General features: G+C 46.0%; 17 non-coding genes across 17 annotated transcripts; 8 read left to right on the top strand and 9 right to left on the bottom strand.

The window, feature by feature from the left end:
* Nucleotides 1–265: 265 nt before the first annotated feature.
* TRNAK-CUU (transfer RNA lysine (anticodon CUU)) lies at nt 266–338 on the bottom strand. The gene has a single exon. It is a non-coding gene; the product is annotated as a tRNA-Lys (tRNA).
* Nucleotides 339–472: 134 nt separating this feature from the next.
* Nucleotides 473–543, top strand: TRNAG-GCC (transfer RNA glycine (anticodon GCC)). Its single transcript has one exon. It is a non-coding gene; the product is annotated as a tRNA-Gly (tRNA).
* Nucleotides 544–1,886: 1,343 nt separating this feature from the next.
* TRNAK-CUU (transfer RNA lysine (anticodon CUU)) lies at nt 1,887–1,959 on the bottom strand. Its single transcript has one exon. It is a non-coding gene; the product is annotated as a tRNA-Lys (tRNA).
* Nucleotides 1,960–2,093: 134 nt separating this feature from the next.
* TRNAG-GCC (transfer RNA glycine (anticodon GCC)) lies at nt 2,094–2,164 on the top strand. Its single transcript has one exon. It is a non-coding gene; the product is annotated as a tRNA-Gly (tRNA).
* A 1,343-nt stretch (nt 2,165–3,507) lies between these two features.
* Nucleotides 3,508–3,580, bottom strand: TRNAK-CUU (transfer RNA lysine (anticodon CUU)). Its single transcript has one exon. It is a non-coding gene; the product is annotated as a tRNA-Lys (tRNA).
* A 134-nt stretch (nt 3,581–3,714) lies between these two features.
* Nucleotides 3,715–3,785, top strand: TRNAG-GCC (transfer RNA glycine (anticodon GCC)). Its single transcript has one exon. It is a non-coding gene; the product is annotated as a tRNA-Gly (tRNA).
* Nucleotides 3,786–5,128: 1,343 nt separating this feature from the next.
* Nucleotides 5,129–5,201, bottom strand: TRNAK-CUU (transfer RNA lysine (anticodon CUU)). Its single transcript has one exon. It is a non-coding gene; the product is annotated as a tRNA-Lys (tRNA).
* A 1,548-nt stretch (nt 5,202–6,749) lies between these two features.
* Nucleotides 6,750–6,822, bottom strand: TRNAK-CUU (transfer RNA lysine (anticodon CUU)). The gene has a single exon. It is a non-coding gene; the product is annotated as a tRNA-Lys (tRNA).
* A 134-nt stretch (nt 6,823–6,956) lies between these two features.
* Nucleotides 6,957–7,027, top strand: TRNAG-GCC (transfer RNA glycine (anticodon GCC)). Its single transcript has one exon. It is a non-coding gene; the product is annotated as a tRNA-Gly (tRNA).
* A 1,345-nt stretch (nt 7,028–8,372) lies between these two features.
* TRNAK-CUU (transfer RNA lysine (anticodon CUU)) lies at nt 8,373–8,445 on the bottom strand. Its single transcript has one exon. It is a non-coding gene; the product is annotated as a tRNA-Lys (tRNA).
* Nucleotides 8,446–8,579: 134 nt separating this feature from the next.
* Nucleotides 8,580–8,650, top strand: TRNAG-GCC (transfer RNA glycine (anticodon GCC)). The gene has a single exon. It is a non-coding gene; the product is annotated as a tRNA-Gly (tRNA).
* Nucleotides 8,651–13,652: 5,002 nt separating this feature from the next.
* Nucleotides 13,653–13,725, bottom strand: TRNAK-CUU (transfer RNA lysine (anticodon CUU)). The gene has a single exon. It is a non-coding gene; the product is annotated as a tRNA-Lys (tRNA).
* A 134-nt stretch (nt 13,726–13,859) lies between these two features.
* On the top strand, nt 13,860–13,930 carry TRNAG-GCC (transfer RNA glycine (anticodon GCC)). Its single transcript has one exon. It is a non-coding gene; the product is annotated as a tRNA-Gly (tRNA).
* A 1,343-nt stretch (nt 13,931–15,273) lies between these two features.
* TRNAK-CUU (transfer RNA lysine (anticodon CUU)) lies at nt 15,274–15,346 on the bottom strand. Its single transcript has one exon. It is a non-coding gene; the product is annotated as a tRNA-Lys (tRNA).
* Nucleotides 15,347–15,480: 134 nt separating this feature from the next.
* On the top strand, nt 15,481–15,551 carry TRNAG-GCC (transfer RNA glycine (anticodon GCC)). The gene has a single exon. It is a non-coding gene; the product is annotated as a tRNA-Gly (tRNA).
* Nucleotides 15,552–18,723: 3,172 nt separating this feature from the next.
* Nucleotides 18,724–18,796, bottom strand: TRNAK-CUU (transfer RNA lysine (anticodon CUU)). Its single transcript has one exon. It is a non-coding gene; the product is annotated as a tRNA-Lys (tRNA).
* Nucleotides 18,797–18,930: 134 nt separating this feature from the next.
* TRNAG-GCC (transfer RNA glycine (anticodon GCC)) lies at nt 18,931–19,001 on the top strand. The gene has a single exon. It is a non-coding gene; the product is annotated as a tRNA-Gly (tRNA).
* The last annotated feature ends 216 nt before the right edge of the window (nt 19,002–19,217 follow it).

The raw sequence follows: 19,217 nt of genomic DNA, 5'->3' as shown, positions 1-19,217 counted from the left end.
GATAAGAAAAGTAGTATAGGAAAGATGAGTAAGATTGTAAGAAGGAGTGTTTTTCTCTTTCTTGGGGTGGTGAAGCACTTTTGCTGAAAAGTTGTTAAAAGAGGTTGTGTGAGTAAAAGTGAAGGGGAAAGCTGAGATGACATTTTCGTTTGTTAGCAAAGGGAGTGGGGAGTGGCATGTGAAAGAGGAAGTGATGGCCTGGTGATGGTTTGTAATCGTTTTGGAGGAGCTCTGCCTAGTAGAAAGTAAAAGGAGAAGCTTTGATCGCCCAACGTGGGGCTCGAACCCACGACCCTGAGATTAAGAGTCTCATGCTCTACCGACTGAGCTAGCCGGGCTTGCTTGCTTGAGCTGAAATGTCAAGAATTGCAAAATGGCGCCAGCCTCACCTTTGCCATCCGCACAGAAGAAGGCAATCTTGTATGGCCTGATTTGGCTGGCCACGTTTTTCAGCACCGAGCAACAGGGCAAGGCATTGGTGGTTCAGTGGTAGAATTCTCGCCTGCCACGCGGGAGGCCCGGGTTCGATTCCCGGCCAATGCAAATGCTAGGATTTTGGCACACCTCCACACTTTGCACTTCTCAAGCTTAAGACATCTCTGCAGGCCAGAAGCCATTTAAGGACATTTGCAAGAGTCACCGTGGCACTTGGCCACAGTGCTGGCTGACAGTCGAGAAGAGGGACCCTAGTACCCAGCAAACATGACTCTAAGACACACAAGTTAAAGCAGCCTTGGGACACTTGCGTGCCCAAAGGCCTTGCATGTCTTCTAGCAGTGCCAGTGACGTGCAGCATCTCTCCCTCTCCAGTACTCACCTATTAGGCTTCTTTTTAACTGTCTAGAAAAGCCTCGGAAATGCCAAGTCAGCAGCATCTGCTCATCTGGTGTTGTTTTACAACTTTTTGCCTTGTTGTCTTTGCACTCTACTCAGGGCCTTGCTCAAATTTGGAGCGTTCTCTCTAGGCCCTCATTCATTCTACTTTTGTCCTGAGTTTTCTCACAGTAGATGTTGAGATGTTGTGTCAGCTTACCTACAACTTGCTTTCCCAGCACCTAGCAATTAAGAAAACATACTAAAAGTACAGAAAAAAAAGTAGTAACAAACTTAAGTCAAATGAAAGCAACCACTTTTTTTGCTTGCCGGGACTGAAAGGCTTTTTGGTTTGTAACTTTTGTTGGGAAGTACCTCATCTAAAAACAAGTTAAGGGAAAGAGCAACTTCCTTTTTTTCAATCCTCTCAGCTAAATCTCAGGCCGTGTGCAGAGTGCCCTCCTCATACTGCTATGTGAGCACCTTTGGAGTGCAAAGCCTAATACACACCATACCAATGCCTGTCAGATAGATGGGTCGAACAGATGATTTCCGGCAGGTCCGATCTGATTTCCGATCGTTTTTCTGATGGATTTGCATAGTAGTGATCGGAAATCCGAATGGAAATCCGATCGTGTCTGTCGGAAAGGATCTATCGGCCCATCTATCTGATGGGGAATTGCATGGTGTGCACCAGGCATACGAGAATGAGTATCTTTCAGGTGGTTGTTCCTTGTCAAGTGATTGATTGTAAGTCTCTCCTTGACAAAAGGACTGGAGTAAAGCCAACGGAAATCTGGGAAAAGCAGATAAGAAAAGTAGTATAGGAAAGATGAGTAAGATTGTAAGAAGGAGTGTTTTTCTCTTTCTTGGGGTGGTGAAGCACTTTTGCTGAAAAGTTGTTAAAAGAGGTTGTGTGAGTAAAAGTGAAGGGGAAAGCTGAGATGACATTTTCGTTTGTTAGCAAAGGGAGTGGGGAGTGGCATGTGAAAGAGGAAGTGATGGCCTGGTGATGGTTTGTAATCGTTTTGGAGGAGCTCTGCCTAGTAGAAAGTAAAAGGAGAAGCTTTGATCGCCCAACGTGGGGCTCGAACCCACGACCCTGAGATTAAGAGTCTCATGCTCTACCGACTGAGCTAGCCGGGCTTGCTTGCTTGAGCTGAAATGTCAAAAATTGCAAAATGGCGCCAGCCTCACCTTTGCCATCCGCACAGAAGAAGGCAATCTTGTATGGCCTGATTTGGCTGGCCACGTTTTTCAGCACCGAGCAACAGGGCAAGGCATTGGTGGTTCAGTGGTAGAATTCTCGCCTGCCACGCGGGAGGCCCGGGTTCGATTCCCGGCCAATGCAAATGCTAGGATTTTGGCACACCTCCACACTTTGCACTTCTCAAGCTTAAGACATCTCTGCAGGCCAGAAGCCATTTAAGGACATTTGCAAGAGTCACCGTGGCACTTGGCCACAGTGCTGGCTGACAGTCGAGAAGAGGGACCCTAGTACCCAGCAAACATGACTCTAAGACACACAAGTTAAAGCAGCCTTGGGACACTTGCGTGCCCAAAGGCCTTGCATGTCTTCTAGCAGTGCCAGTGACGTGCAGCATCTCTCCCTCTCCAGTACTCACCTATTAGGCTTCTTTTTAACTGTCTAGAAAAGCCTCGGAAATGCCAAGTCAGCAGCATCTGCTCATCTGGTGTTGTTTTACAACTTTTTGCCTTGTTGTCTTTGCACTCTACTCAGGGCCTTGCTCAAATTTGGAGCGTTCTCTCTAGGCCCTCATTCATTCTACTTTTGTCCTGAGTTTTCTCACAGTAGATGTTGAGATGTTGTGTCAGCTTACCTACAACTTGCTTTCCCAGCACCTAGCAATTAAGAAAACATACTAAAAGTACAGAAAAAAAAGTAGTAACAAACTTAAGTCAAATGAAAGCAACCACTTTTTTTGCTTGCCGGGACTGAAAGGCTTTTTGGTTTGTAACTTTTGTTGGGAAGTACCTCATCTAAAAACAAGTTAAGGGAAAGAGCAACTTCCTTTTTTTCAATCCTCTCAGCTAAATCTCAGGCCGTGTGCAGAGTGCCCTCCTCATACTGCTATGTGAGCACCTTTGGAGTGCAAAGCCTAATACACACCATACCAATGCCTGTCAGATAGATGGGTCGAACAGATGATTTCCGGCAGGTCCGATCTGATTTCCGATCGTTTTTCTGATGGATTTGCATAGTAGTGATCGGAAATCCGAACGGAAATCCGATCGTGTCTGTCGGAAAGGATCTATCGGCCCATCTATCTGATGGGGAATTGCATGGTGTGCACCAGGCATACGAGAATGAGTATCTTTCAGGTGGTTGTTCCTTGTCAAGTGATTGATTGTAAGTCTCTCCTTGACAAAAGGACTGGAGTAAAGCCAACGGAAATCTGGGAAAAGCAGATAAGAAAAGTAGTATAGGAAAGATGAGTAAGATTGTAAGAAGGAGTGTTTTTCTCTTTCTTGGGGTGGTGAAGCACTTTTGCTGAAAAGTTGTTAAAAGAGGTTGTGTGAGTAAAAGTGAAGGGGAAAGCTGAGATGACATTTTCGTTTGTTAGCAAAGGGAGTGGGGAGTGGCATGTGAAAGAGGAAGTGATGGCCTGGTGATGGTTTGTAATCGTTTTGGAGGAGCTCTGCCTAGTAGAAAGTAAAAGGAGAAGCTTTGATCGCCCAACGTGGGGCTCGAACCCACGACCCTGAGATTAAGAGTCTCATGCTCTACCGACTGAGCTAGCCGGGCTTGCTTGCTTGAGCTGAAATGTCAAAAATTGCAAAATGGCGCCAGCCTCACCTTTGCCATCCGCACAGAAGAAGGCAATCTTGTATGGCCTGATTTGGCTGGCCACGTTTTTCAGCACCGAGCAACAGGGCAAGGCATTGGTGGTTCAGTGGTAGAATTCTCGCCTGCCACGCGGGAGGCCCGGGTTCGATTCCCGGCCAATGCAAATGCTAGGATTTTGGCACACCTCCACACTTTGCACTTCTCAAGCTTAAGACATCTCTGCAGGCCAGAAGCCATTTAAGGACATTTGCAAGAGTCACCGTGGCACTTGGCCACAGTGCTGGCTGACAGTCGAGAAGAGGGACCCTAGTACCCAGCAAACATGACTCTAAGACACACAAGTTAAAGCAGCCTTGGGACACTTGCGTGCCCAAAGGCCTTGCATGTCTTCTAGCAGTGCCAGTGACGTGCAGCATCTCTCCCTCTCCAGTACTCACCTATTAGGCTTCTTTTTAACTGTCTAGAAAAGCCTCGGAAATGCCAAGTCAGCAGCATCTGCTCATCTGGTGTTGTTTTACAACTTTTTGCCTTGTTGTCTTTGCACTCTACTCAGGGCCTTGCTCAAATTTGGAGCGTTCTCTCTAGGCCCTCATTCATTCTACTTTTGTCCTGAGTTTTCTCACAGTAGATGTTGAGATGTTGTGTCAGCTTACCTACAACTTGCTTTCCCAGCACCTAGCAATTAAGAAAACATACTAAAAGTACAGAAAAAAAAGTAGTAACAAACTTAAGTCAAATGAAAGCAACCACTTTTTTTGCTTGCCGGGACTGAAAGGCTTTTTGGTTTGTAACTTTTGTTGGGAAGTACCTCATCTAAAAACAAGTTAAGGGAAAGAGCAACTTCCTTTTTTTCAATCCTCTCAGCTAAATCTCAGGCCGTGTGCAGAGTGCCCTCCTCATACTGCTATGTGAGCACCTTTGGAGTGCAAAGCCTAATACACACCATACCAATGCCTGTCAGATAGATGGGTCGAACAGATGATTTCCGGCAGGTCCGATCTGATTTCCGATCGTTTTTCTGATGGATTTGCATAGTAGTGATCGGAAATCCGAACGGAAATCCGATCGTGTCTGTCGGAAAGGATCTATCGGCCCATCTATCTGATGGGGAATTGCATGGTGTGCACCAGGCATACGAGAATGAGTATCTTTCAGGTGGTTGTTCCTTGTCAAGTGATTGATTGTAAGTCTCTCCTTGACAAAAGGACTGGAGTAAAGCCAACGGAAATCTGGGAAAAGCAGATAAGAAAAGTAGTATAGGAAAGATGAGTAAGATTGTAAGAAGGAGTGTTTTTCTCTTTCTTGGGGTGGTGAAGCACTTTTGCTGAAAAGTTGTTAAAAGAGGTTGTGTGAGTAAAAGTGAAGGGGAAAGCTGAGATGACATTTTCGTTTGTTAGCAAAGGGAGTGGGGAGTGGCATGTGAAAGAGGAAGTGATGGCCTGGTGATGGTTTGTAATCGTTTTGGAGGAGCTCTGCCTAGTAGAAAGTAAAAGGAGAAGCTTTGATCGCCCAACGTGGGGCTCGAACCCACGACCCTGAGATTAAGAGTCTCATGCTCTACCGACTGAGCTAGCCGGGCTTGCTTGCTTGAGCTGAAATGGCAAAAATTGCAAAATGGCGCCAGCCTCACCTTTGCCATCCGCACAGAAGAAGGCAATCTTGTATGGCCTGATTTGGCTGGCCACGTTTTTCAGCACCGAGCAACAGGGCAAGGCATTGGTGGTTCAGTGGTAGAAATCTCGCCTGCCACGCGGGAGGCCCGGGTTCGATTCCCAGCCAATGCAAATGCTAGGATTTTGGCACAGCTCCACACTTTGCACTTCTCAAGCTTAAGACATCTCTGCAGGCCAGAAGCCATTTAAGGACATTTGCAAGAGTCACCGTGGCACTTGGCCACAGTGCTGGCTGACAGTCGAGAAGAGGGACCCTAGTACCCAGCAAACATGACTCTAAGACACACAAGTTAAAGCAGCCTTGGGACACTTGCGTGCCCAAAGGCCTTGCATGTCTTCTAGCAGTGCCAGTGACGTGCAGCATCTCTCCCTCTCCAGTACTCACCTATTAGGCTTCTTTTTAACTGTCTAGAAAAGCCTCGGAAATGCCAAGTCAGCAGCATCTGCTCATCTGGTGTTGTTTTACAACTTTTTGCCTTGTTGTCTTTGCACTCTACTCAGGGCCTTGCTCAAATTTGGAGCGTTCTCTCTAGGCCCTCATTCATTCTACTTTTGTCCTGAGTTTTCTCACAGTAGATGTTGAGATGTTGTGTCAGCTTACCTACAACTTGCTTTCCCAGCACCTAGCAATTAAGAAAACATACTAAAAGTACAGAAAAAAAAGTAGTAACAAACTTAAGTCAAATGAAAGCAACCACTTTTTTTGCTTGCCGGGACTGAAAGGCTTTTTGGTTTGTAACTTTTGTTGGGAAGTACCTCATCTAAAAACAAGTTAAGGGAAAGAGCAACTTCCTTTTTTTCAATCCTCTCAGCTAAATCTCAGGCCGTGTGCAGAGTGCCCTCCTCATACTGCTATGTGAGCACCTTTGGAGTGCAAAGCCTAATACACACCATACCAATGCCTGTCAGATAGATGGGTCGAACAGATGATTTCCGGCAGGTCCGATCTGATTTCCGATCGTTTTTCTGATGGATTTGCATAGTAGTGATCGGAAATCCGAACGGAAATCCGATCGTGTCTGTCGGAAAGGATCTATCGGCCCATCTATCTGATGGGGAATTGCATGGTGTGCACCAGGCATACGAGAATGAGTATCTTTCAGGTGGTTGTTCCTTGTCAAGTGATTGATTGTAAGTCTCTCCTTGACAAAAGGACTGGAGTAAAGCCAACGGAAATCTGGGAAAAGCAGATAAGAAAAGTAGTATAGGAAAGATGAGTAAGATTGTAAGAAGGAGTGTTTTTCTCTTTCTTGGGGTGGTGAAGCACTTTTGCTGAAAAGTTGTTAAAAGAGGTTGTGTGAGTAAAAGTGAAGGGGAAAGCTGAGATGACATTTTCGTTTGTTAGCAAAGGGAGTGGGGAGTGGCATGTGAAAGAGGAAGTGATGGCCTGGTGATGGTTTGTAATCGTTTTGGAGGAGCTCTGCCTAGTAGAAAGTAAAAGGAGAAGCTTTGATCGCCCAACGTGGGGCTCGAACCCACGACCCTGAGATTAAGAGTCTCATGCTCTACCGACTGAGCTAGCCGGGCTTGCTTGCTTGAGCTGAAATGTCAAAAATTGCAAAATGGCGCCAGCCTCACCTTTGCCATCCGCACAGAAGAAGGCAATCTTGTATGGCCTGATTTGGCTGGCCACGTTTTTCAGCACCAAGCAACAGGGCAAGGCATTGGTGGTTCAGTGGTAGAATTCTCGCCTGCCACGCGGGAGGCCCGGGTTCGATTCCCGGCCAATGCAAATGCTAGGATTTTGGCACACCTCCACACTTTGCACTTCTCAAGCTTAAGACATCTCTGCAGGCCAGAAGCCATTTAAGGACATTTGCAAGAGTCACCGTGGCACTTGGCCACAGTGCTGGCTGACAGTCGAGAAGAGGGACCCTAGTACCCAGCAAACATGACTCTAAGACACACAAGTTAAAGCAGCCTTGGGACACTTGCGTGCCCAAAGGCCTTGCATGTCTTCTAGCAGTGCCAGTGACGTGCAGCATCTCTCCCTCTCCAGTACTCACCTATTAGGCTTCTTTTTAACTGTCTAGAAAAGCCTCGGAAATGCCAAGTCAGCAGCATCTGCTCATCTGGTGTTGTTTTACAACTTTTTGCCTTGTTGTCTTTGCACTCTACTCAGGGCCTTGCTCAAATTTGGAGCGTTCTCTCTAGGCCCTCATTCATTCTACTTTTGTCCTGAGTTTTCTCACAGTAGATGTTGAGATGTTGTGTCAGCTTACCTACAACTTGCTTTCCCAGCACCTAGCAATTAAGAAAACATACTAAAAGTACAGAAAAAAAAAAGTAGTAACAAACTTAAGTCAAATGAAAGCAACCACTTTTTTTGCTTGCCGGGACTGAAAGGCTTTTTGGTTTGTAACTTTTGTTGGGAAGTACCTCATCTAAAAACAAGTTAAGGGAAAGAGCAACTTCCTTTTTTTCAATCCTCTCAGCTAAATCTCAGGCCGTGTGCAGAGTGCCCTCCTCATACTGCTATGTGAGCACCTTTGGAGTGCAAAGCCTAATACACACCATACCAATGCCTGTCAGATAGATGGGTCGAACAGATGATTTCCGGCAGGTCCGATCTGATTTCCGATCGTTTTTCTGATGGATTTGCATAGTAGTGATCGGAAATCCGAACGGAAATCCGATCGTGTCTGTCGGAAAGGATCTATCGGCCCATCTATCTGATGGGGAATTGCATGGTGTGCACCAGGCATACGAGAATGAGTATCTTTCAGGTGGTTGTTCCTTGTCAAGTGATTGATTGTAAGTCTCTCCTTGACAAAAGGACTGGAGTAAAGCCAACGGAAATCTGGGAAAAGCAGATAAGAAAAGTAGTATAGGAAAGATGAGTAAGATTGTAAGAAGGAGTGTTTTTCTCTTTCTTGGGGTGGTGAAGCACTTTTGCTGAAAAGTTGTTAAAAGAGGTTGTGTGAGTAAAAGTGAAGGGGAAAGCTGAGATGACATTTTCGTTTGTTAGCAAAGGGAGTGGGGAGTGGCATGTGAAAGAGGAAGTGATGGCCTGGTGATGGTTTGTAATCGTTTTGGAGGAGCTCTGCCTAGTAGAAAGTAAAAGGAGAAGCTTTGATCGCCCAACGTGGGGCTCGAACCCACGACCCTGAGATTAAGAGTCTCATGCTCTACCGACTGAGCTAGCCGGGCTTGCTTGCTTGAGCTGAAATGTCAAAAATTGCAAAATGGCGCCAGCCTCACCTTTGCCATCCACACAGAAGAAGGCAATCTTGTATGGCCTGATTTGGCTGGCCACGTTTTTCAGCACCGAGCAACAGGGCAAGGCATTGGTGGTTCAGTGGTAGAATTCTCGCCTGCCACGCGGGAGGCCCGGGTTTGATTCCCGGCCAATGCAAATGCTAGGATTTTGGCACACCTCCACACTTTGCACTTCTCAAGCTTAAGACATCTCTGCAGGCCAGAAGCCATTTAAGGACATTTGCAAGAGTCACCGTGGCACTTGGCCACAGTGCTGGCTGACAGTCGAGAAGAGGGACCCTAGTACCCAGCAAACATGACTCTAAGACACACAAGTTAAAGCAGCCTTGGGACACTTGCGTGCCCAAAGGCCTTGCATGTCTTCTAGCAGTGCCAGTGACGTGCAGCATCTCTCCCTCTCCAGTACTCACCTATTAGGCTTCTTTTTAACTGTCTAGAAAAGCCTCGGAAATGCCAAGTCAGCAGCATCTGCTCATCTGGTGTTGTTTTACAACTTTTTGCCTTGTTGTCTTTGCACTCTACTCAGGGCCTTGCTCAAATTTGGAGCGTTCTCTCTAGGCCCTCATTCATTCTACTTTTGTCCTGAGTTTTCTCACAGTAGATGTTGAGATGTTGTGTCAGCTTACCTACAACTTGCTTTCCCAGCACCTAGCAATTAAGAAAACATACTAAAAGTACAGAAAAAAAAGTAGTAACAAACTTAAGTCAAATGAAAGCAACCACTTTTTTTGCTTGCCGGGACTGAAAGGCTTTTTGGTTTGTAACTTTTGTTGGGAAGTACCTCATCTAAAAACAAGTTAAGGGAAAGAGCAACTTCCTTTTTTTTCAATCCTCTCAGCTAAATCTCAGGCCGTGTGCAGAGTGCCCTCCTCATACTGCTATGTGAGCACCTTTGGAGTGCAAAGCCTAATACACACCATACCAATGCCTGTCAGATAGATGGGTCGAACAGATGATTTCCGGCAGGTCCGATCTGATTTCCGATCGTTTTTCTGATGGATTTGCATAGTAGTGATCGGAAATCCGAACGGAAATCCGATCGTGTCTGTCGGAAAGGATCTATCGGCCCATCTATCTGATGGGGAATTGCATGGTGTGCACCAGGCATACGAGAATGAGTATCTTTCAGGTGGTTGTTCCTTGTCAAGTGATTGATTGTAAGTCTCTCCTTGACAAAAGGACTGGAGTAAAGCCAACGGAAATCTGGGAAAAGCAGATAAGAAAAGTAGTATAGGAAAGATGAGTAAGATTGTAAGAAGGAGTGTTTTTCTCTTTCTTGGGGTGGTGAAGCACTTTTGCTGAAAAGTTGTTAAAAGAGGTTGTGTGAGTAAAAGTGAAGGGGAAAGCTGAGATGACATTTTCGTTTGTTAGCAAAGGGAGTGGGGAGTGGCATGTGAAAGAGGAAGTGATGGCCTGGTGATGGTTTGTAATCGTTTTGGAGGAGCTCTGCCTAGTAGAAAGTAAAAGGAGAAGCTTTGATCACCCAACGTGGGGCTCGAACCCACGACCCTGAGATTAAGAGTCTCATGCTCTACCGACTGAGCTAGCCGGGCTTGCTTGCTTGAGCTGAAATGTCAAAAATTGCAAAATGGCGCCAGCCTCACCTTTGCCATCCGCACAGAAGAAGGCAATCTTGTATGGCCTGATTTGGCTGGCCACGTTTTTCAGCACCGAGCAACAGGGCAAGGCATTGGTGGTTCAGTGGTAGAATTCTCGCCTGCCACGCGGGAGGGCTGGGTTTGATTCCCGGCCAATGCAAATGCTAGGATTTTGGCACACCTCCACACTTTGCACTTCTCAAGCTTAAGACATCTCTGCAGGCCAGAAGCCATTTAACCTCCCCGGCGTTCAATTCCCAGGATTTCTTTGCAAAAAGTGATAAAATGTATTTTTAAAACTTTTTTTTTTCCTGTAACTTGCCAAACTGTGTCAAGCAAGGGTCTAGTATACAGTGCAGAAGAGTATTGATGTGTATGCACGTTTATACTGTTCACAGCATGTTTTTATGGATGGACATTTCTGTCCATACCGCTGAGGAGGTTAAGGACATTTGCAAGAGTCACCGTGGCACTTGGCCACAGTGCTGGCTGACAGTCGAGAAGAGGGACCCTAGTACCCAGCAAACATGACTCTAAGACACACAAGTTAAAGCAGCCTTGGGACACTTGCGTGCCCAAAGGCCTTGCATGTCTTCTAGCAGTGCCAGTGACGTGCAGCATCTCTCCCTCTCCAGTACTCACCTATTAGGCTTCTTTTTAACTGTCTAGAAAAGCCTCGGAAATGCCAAGTCAGCAGCATCTGCTCATCTGGTGTTGTTTTACAACTTTTTGCCTTGTTGTCTTTGCACTCTACTCAGGGCCTTGCTCAAATTTGGAGCGTTCTCTCTAGGCCCTCATTCATTCTACTTTTGTCCTGAGTTTTCTCACAGTAGATGTTGAGATGTTGTGTCAGCTTACCTACAACTTGCTTTCCCAGCACCTAGCAATTAAGAAAACATACTAAAAGTACAGAAAAAAAAGTAGTAACAAACTTAAGTCAAATGAAAGCAACCACTTTTTTTGCTTGCCGGGACTGAAAGGCTTTTTGGTTTGTAACTTTTGTTGGGAAGTACCTCATCTAAAAACAAGTTAAGGGAAAGAGCAGCTTCCTTTTTTTCAATCCTCTCAGCTAAATCTCAGGCCGTGTGCAGAGTGCCCTCCTCATACTGCTATGTGAGCACCTTTGGAGTGCAAAGCCTAATACACACCATACCAATGCCTGTCAGATAGATGGGTCGAACAGATGATTTCCGGCAGGTCCGATCTGATTTCCGATCGTTTTTCTGATGGATTTGCATAGTAGTGATCGGAAATCCGAACGGAAATCCGATCGTGTCTGTCGGAAAGGATCTATCGGCCCATCTATCTGATGGGGAATTGCATGGTGTGCACCAGGCATACGAGAATGAGTATCTTTCAGGTGGTTGTTCCTTGTCAAGTGATTGATTGTAAGTCTCTCCTTGACAAAAGGACTGGAGTAAAGCCAACGGAAATCTGGGAAAAGCAGATAAGAAAAGTAGTATAGGAAAGATGAGTAAGATTGTAAGAAGGAGTGTTTTTCTCTTTCTTGGGGTGGTGAAGCACTTTTGCTGAAAAGTTGTTAAAAGAGGTTGTGTGAGTAAAAGTGAAGGGGAAAGCTGAGATGACATTTTCGTTTGTTAGCAAAGGGAGTGGGGAGTGGCATGTGAAAGAGGAAGTGATGGCCTGGTGATGGTTTGTAATCGTTTTGGAGGAGCTCTGCCTAGTAGAAAGTAAAAGGAGAAGCTTTGATCGCCCAACGTGGGGCTCGAACCCACGACCCTGAGATTAAGAGTCTCATGCTCTTCCGACTGAGCTAGCCGTGCTTGCTTGCTTGAGCTGAAATGTCAAAAATTGCAAAATGGCGCCAGCCTCACCTTTGCCATCCGCACAGAAGAAGGCAATCTTGTATGGCCTGATTTGGCTGGCCACGTTTTTCAGCACCGAGCAACAGGGCAAGGCATTGGTGGTTCAGTGGTAGAATTCTCGCCTGCCACGCGGGAGGCCTGGGTTTGATTCCCGGCCAATGCAAATGCTAGGATTTTGGCACACCTCCACACTTTGCACTTCTCAAGCTTAAGACATCTCTGCAGGCCAGAAGCCATTTAACCTCCCCGGCGTTCAATTCCCAGGATTTCTTTGCAAAAAGTGATAAAATGTATTTTTAAAACTTTTTTTTTTCCTGTAACTTGCCAAACTGTGTCAAGCAATGGTCTAGTATACAGTGCAGAAGAGTATTGATGTGTATGCACGTTTATACTGTTCACAGCATGTTTTTATGGATGGACATTTCTGTCCATACCGCTGAGGAGGTTAAGGACATTTGCAAGAGTCACCGTGGCACTTGGCCACAGTGCTGGCTGACAGTCGAGAAGAGGGACCCTAGTACCCAGCAAACATGACTCTAAGACACACAAGTTAAAGCAGCCTTGGGACACTTGCGTGCCCAAAGGCCTTGCATGTCTTCTAGCAGTGCCAGTGACGTGCAGCATCTCTCCCTCTCCAGTACTCACCTATTAGGCTTCTTTTTAACTGTCTAGAAAAGCCTCGGAAATGCCAAGTCAGCAGCATCTGCTCATCTGGTGTTGTTTTACAACTTTTTGCCTTGTTGTCTTTGCACTCTACTCAGGGCCTTGCTCAAATTTGGAGCGTTCTCTCTAGGCCCTCATTCATTCTACTTTTGTCCTGAGTTTTCTCACAGTAGATGTTGAGATGTTGTGTCAGCTTACCTACAACTTGCTTTCCCAGCACCTAGCAATTAAGAAAACATGCTAAAAGTACAGAAATAAAAGTAGTAACAAACTTAAGTCAAATGAAAGCAACCACTTTTTTTGCTTGCCGGGACTGAAAGGCTTTTTGGTTTGTAACTTTTGTTGGGAAGTACCTCATCTAAAAACAAGTTAAGGGAAAGAGCAGCTTCCTTTTTTTCAATCCTCTCAGCTAAATCTCAGGCCGTGTGCAGAGTGCCCTCCTCATACTGCTATGTGAGCACCTTTGGAGTGCAAAGCCTAATACACACCATACCAATGCCTGTCAGATAGATGGGTCGAACAGATGATTTCCGGCAGGTCCGATCTGATTTCCGATCGTTTTTCTGATGGATTTGCATAGTAGTGATCGGAAATCCGAACGGAAATCCGATCGTGTCTGTCGGAAAGGATCTATCGGCCCATCTATCTGATGGGGAATTGCATGGTGTGCACCAGGCATACGAGAATGAGTATCTTTCAGGTGGTTGTTCTTTGTCAAGTGATTGATTGTAAGTCTCTCCTTGACAAAAGGACTGGAGTAAAGCCAACGGAAATCTGGGAAAAGCAGATAAGAAAAGTAGTATAGGAAAGATGAGTAAGATTGTAAGAAGGAGTGTTTTTCTCTTTCTTGGGGTGGTGAAGCACTTTTGCTGAAAAGTTGTTAAAAGAGGTTGTGTGAGTAAAAGTGAAGGGGAAAGCTGAGATGACATTTTCGTTTGTTAGCAAAGGGAGTGGGGAGTGGCATGTGAAAGAGGAAGTGATGGCCTGGTGATGGTTTGTAATCGTTTTGGAGGAGCTCTGCCTAGTAGAAAGTAAAAGGAGAAGCTTTGATCGCCCAACGTGGGGCTCGAACCCACGACCCTGAGATTAAGAGTCTCATGCTCTACCGACTGAGCTAGCCGGGCTTGCTTGCTTGAGCTGAAATGTCAAAAATTGCAAAATGGCGCCAACCTCACCTTTGCCATCCGCACAGAAGAAGGCAATCTTGTATGGCCTGATTTGGCTGGCCACGTTTTTCAGCACTGAGCAACAGGGCAAGGCATTGGTGGTTCAGTGGTAGAATTCTCGCCTGCCACGCGGGAGGCCCGGGTTCGATTCCCGGCCAATGCAAATGCTAGGATTTTGGCACACCTCCACACTTTGCACTTCTCAAGCTTAAGACATCTCTGCAGGCCAGAAGCCATTTAAGGACATTTGCAAGAGTCACCGTGGCACTTGGCCACAGTGCTGGCTGACAGTCGAGAAGAGGGACCCTAGTACCCAGCAAACATGACTCTAAGACACACAAGTTAAAGCAGCCTTGGGACACTTGCGTGCCCAAAGGCCTTGCATGTCTTCTAGCAGTGCCAGTGACGTGCAGCATCTCTCCCTCTCCAGTACTCACCTATTAGGCTTCTTTTTAACTGTCTAGAAAAGCCTCGGAAATGCCAAGTCAGCAGCATCTGCTCATCTGGTGTTGTTTTACAACTTTTTGCCTTGTTGTCTTTGCACTCTACTCAGGGCCTTGCTCAAATTTGGAGCGTTCTCTCTAGGCCCTCATTCATTCTACTTTTGTCCTGAGTTTTCTCACAGTAGATGTTGAGATGTTGTGTCAGCTCACCTACAACTTGCTTTCCCAGCACCTAGCAATTAAGAAAACATACTAAAAGTACAGAAAAAAAAGTAGTAACTAACTTAAGTCAAATGAAAGCAACCACTTTTTTTGCTTGCCGGGACTGAAAGGCTTTTTGGTTTGTAACTTTTGTTGGGAAGTACCTCATCTAAAAACAAGTTAAGGGAAAGAGCAGCTTCCTTTTTTTCAATCCTCTCAGCTAAATCTCAGGCCGTGTGCAGAGTGCCCTCCTCATACTGCTATGTGAGCACCTTTGGAGTGCAAAGCCTAATACACACCATACCAATGCCTGTCAGATAGATGGGTCGAACAGATGATTTCCGGCAGGTCCGATCTGATTTCCGATCGTTTTTCTGATGGATTTGCATAGTAGTGATCGGAAATCCGAACGGAAATCCGATCGTGTCTGTCGGAAAGGATCTATCGGCCCATCTATCTGATGGGGAATTGCATGGTGTGCACCAGGCATACGAGAATGAGTATCTTTCAGGTGGTTGTTCTTTGTCAAGTGATTGATTGTAAGTCTCTCCTTGACAAAAGGACTGGAGTAAAGCCAACGGAAATCTGGGAAAAGCAGATAAGAAAAGTAGTATAGGAAAGATGAGTAAGATTGTAAGAAGGAGTGTTTTTCTCTTTCTTGGGGTGGTGAAGCACTTTTGCTGAAAAGTTGTTAAAAGAGGTTGTGTGAGTAAAAGTGAAGGGGAAAGCTGAGATGACATTTTCGTTTGTTAGCAAAGGGAGTGGGGAGTGGCATGTGAAAGAGGAAGTGATGGCCTGGTGATGGTTTGTAATCGTTTTGGAGGAGCTCTGCCTAGTAGAAAGTAAAAGGAGAAGCTTTGATCGCCCAACGTGGGGCTCGAACCCACGACCCTGAGATTAAGAGTCTCATGCTCTACCGACTGAGCTAGCCGGGCTTGCTTGCTTGAGCTGAAATGTCAAAAATTGCAAAATGGCGCCAGCCTCACCTTTGCCATCCACACAGAAGAAGGCAATCTTGTATGGCCTGATTTGGCTGGCCACGTTTTTCAGCACCGAGCAACAGGGCAAGGCATTGGTGGTTCAGTGGTAGAATTCTCGCCTGCCACGCGGGAGGCCCGGGTTTGATTCCCGGCCAATGCAAATGCTAGGATTTTGGCACACCTCCACACTTTGCACTTCTCAAGCTTAAGACATCTCTGCAGGCCAGAAGCCATTTAAGGACATTTGCAAGAGTCACCGTGGCACTTGGCCACAGTGCTGGCTGACAGTCGAGAAGAGGGACCCTAGTACCCAGCAAACATGACTCTAAGACACACAAGTTAAAGCAGCCTTGGGACACTTGCGTGCCCAAAGGCCTTGCATGTCTTCTAGCAGTGCCAGTGACGTGCAGCATCTCTCCCTCTCCAGTACTCACCTATTAGGCTTCTTTTTAACTGTCTAGAAAAGCCTCGGAAATGCCAAGTCAGCAGCATCTGCTCATCTGGTGTTGTTTTACAACTTTTTGCCTTGTTGTCTTTGCACTCTACTCAGGGCCTTGCTCAAATTTGGAGCGTTCTCTCTAGGCCCTCATTCATTCTACTTTTGTCCTGAGTTTTCTCACAGTAGATGTTGAGATGTTGTGTCAGCTTACCTACAACTTGCTTTCCCAGCACCTAGCAATTAAGAAAACATACTAAAAGTACAGAAAAAAAAGTAGTAACAAACTTAAGTCAAATGAAAGCAACCACTTTTTTTGCTTGCCGGGACTGAAAGGCTTTTTGGTTTGTAACTTTTGTTGGGAAGTACCTCATCTAAAAACAAGTTAAGGGAAAGAGCAGCTTCCTTTTTTTCAATCCTCTCAGCTAAATCTCAGGCCGTGTGCAGAGTGCCCTCCTCATACTGCTATGTGAGCACCTTTGGAGTGCAAAGCCTAATACACACCATACCAATGCCTGTCAGATAGATGGGTCGAACAGATGATTTCCGGCAGGTCCGATCTGATTTCCGATCGTTTTTCTGATGGATTTGCATAGTAGTGATCGGAAATCCGAACGGAAATCCGATCGTGTCTGTCGGAAAGGATCTATCGGCCCATCTATCTGATGGGGAATTGCATGGTGTGCACCAGGCATACGAGAATGAGTATCTTTCAGGTGGTTGTTCTTTGTCAAGTGATTGATTGTAAGTCTCTCCTTGACAAAAGGACTGGAGTAAAGCCAACGGAAATCTGGGAAAAGCAGATAAGAAAAGTAGTATAGGAAAGATGAGTAAGATTGTAAGAAGGAGTGTTTTTCTCTTTCTTGGGGTGGTGAAGCACTTTTGCTGAAAAGTTGTTAAAAGAGGTTGTGTGAGTAAAAGTGAAGGGGAAAGCTGAGATGACATTTTCGTTTGTTAGCAAAGGGAGTGGGGAGTGGCATGTGAAAGAGGAAGTGATGGCCTGGTGATGGTTTGTAATCGTTTTGGAGGAGCTCTGCCTAGTAGAAAGTAAAAGGAGAAGCTTTGATCGCCCAACGTGGGGCTCGAACCCACGACCCTGAGATTAAGAGTCTCATGCTCTTCCGACTGAGCTAGCCGTGCTTGCTTGCTTGAGCTGAAATGTCAAAAATTGCAAAATGGCGCCAGCCTCACCTTTGCCATCCGCACAGAAGAAGGCAATCTTGTATGGCCTGATTTGGCTGGCCACGTTTTTCAGCACCGAGGAACAGGGCAAGGCATTGGTGGTTCAGTGGTAGAATTCTCGCCTGCCACGCGGGAGGCCTGGGTTTGATTCCCGGCCAATGCAAATGCTAGGATTTTGGCACACCTCCACACTTTGCACTTCTCAAGCTTAAGACATCTCTGCAGGCCAGAAGCCATTTAACCTCCCCGGCGTTCAATTCCCAGGATTTCTTTGCAAAAAGTGATAAAATGTATTTTTAAAACTTTTTTTTTTCCTGTAACTTGCCAAACTGTGTCAAGCAATGGTCTAGTATACAGTGCAGAAGAGTATTGATGTGTATGCACGTTTATACTGTTCACAGCATGTTTTTATGGATGGACATTTCTGTCCATACCGCTGAGGAGGTTAAGGACATTTGCAAGAGTCACCGTGGCACTTGGCCACAGTGCTGGCTGACAGTCGAGAAGAGGGACCCTAGTACCCAGCAAACATGACTCTAAGACACACAAGTTAAAGCAGCCTTGGGACACTTGCGTGCCCAAAGGCCTTGCATGTCTTCTAGCAGTGCCAGTGACGTGCAGCATCTCTCCCTCTCCAGTACTCACCTATTAGGCTTCTTTTTAACTGTCTAGAAAAGCCTCGGAAATGCCAAGTCAGCAGCATCTGCTCATCTGGTGTTGTTTTACAACTTTTTGCCTTGTTGTCTTTGCACTCTACTCAGGGCCTTGCTCAAATTTGGAGCGTTCTCTCTAGGCCCTCATTCATTCTACTTTTGTCCTGAGTTTTCTCACAGTAGATGTTGAGATGTTGTGTCAGCTTACCTACAACTTGCTTTCCCAGCACCTAGCAATTAAGAAAACATGCTAAAAGTACAGAAATAAAAGTAGTAACAAACTTAAGTCAAATGAAAGCAACCACTTTTTTTGCTTGCCGGGACTGAAAGGCTTTTTGGTTTGTAACTTTTGTTGGGAAGTACCTCATCTAAAAACAAGTTAAGGGAAAGAGCAGCTTCCTTTTTTTCAATCCTCTCAGCTAAATCTCAGGCCGTGTGCAGAGTGCCCTCCTCATACTGCTATGTGAGCACCTTTGGAGTGCAAAGCCTAATACACACCATACCAATGCCTGTCAGATAGATGGGTCGAACAGATGATTTCCGGCAGGTCCGATCTGATTTCCGATCGTTTTTCTGATGGATTTGCATAGTAGTGATCGGAAATCCGAACGGAAATCCGATCGTGTCTGTCGGAAAGGATCTATCGGCCCATCTATCTGATGGGGAATTGCATGGTGTGCACCAGGCATACGAGAATGAGTATCTTTCAGGTGGTTGTTCTTTGTCAAGTGATTGATTGTAAGTCTCTCCTTGACAAAAGGACTGGAGTAAAGCCAACGGAAATCTGGGAAAAGCAGATAAGAAAAGTAGTATAGGAAAGATGAGTAAGATTGTAAGAAGGAGTGTTTTTCTCTTTCTTGGGGTGGTGAAGCACTTTTGCTGAAAAGTTGTTAAAAGAGGTTGTGTGAGTAAAAGTGAAGGGGAAAGCTGAGATGACATTTTCGTTTGTTAGCAAAGGGAGTGGGGAGTGGCATGTGAAAGAGGAAGTGATGGCCTGGTGATGGTTTGTAATCGTTTTGGAGGAGCTCTGCCTAGTAGAAAGTAAAAGGAGAAGCTTTGATCGCCCAACATGGGGCTCGAACCCACGACCCTGAGATTAAGAGTCTCATGCTCTACCGACTGAGCTAGCCGGGCTTGCTTACTTGAGCTGAAATGTCAAAAATTGCAAAATGGCGCCAACCTCACCTTTGCCATCCGCACAGAAGAAGGCAATCTTGTATGGCCTGATTTGGCTGGCCACGTTTTTCAGCACTGAGCAACAGGGCAAGGCATTGGTGGTTCAGTGGTAGAATTCTCGCCTGCCACGCGGGAGGCCCGGGTTCGATTCCCGGCCAATGCAAATGCTAGGATTTTGGCACACCTCCACACTTTGCACTTCTCAAGCTTAAGACATCTCTGCAGGCCAGAAGCCATTTAAGGACATTTGCAAGAGTCACCGTGGCACTTGGCCACAGTGCTGGCTGACAGTCGAGAAGAGGGACCCTAGTACCCAGCAAACATGACTCTAAGACACACAAGTTAAAGCAGCCTTGGGACACTTGCGTGCCCAAAGGCC

Source organism: Hyperolius riggenbachi, chromosome 4 (assembly GCF_040937935.1).
Source record: "Hyperolius riggenbachi isolate aHypRig1 chromosome 4, aHypRig1.pri, whole genome shotgun sequence".
Lineage (NCBI taxonomy): Eukaryota > Metazoa > Chordata > Amphibia > Anura > Hyperoliidae > Hyperolius > Hyperolius riggenbachi.
This window is presented reverse-complemented; position numbering and strand designations above follow the sequence as displayed.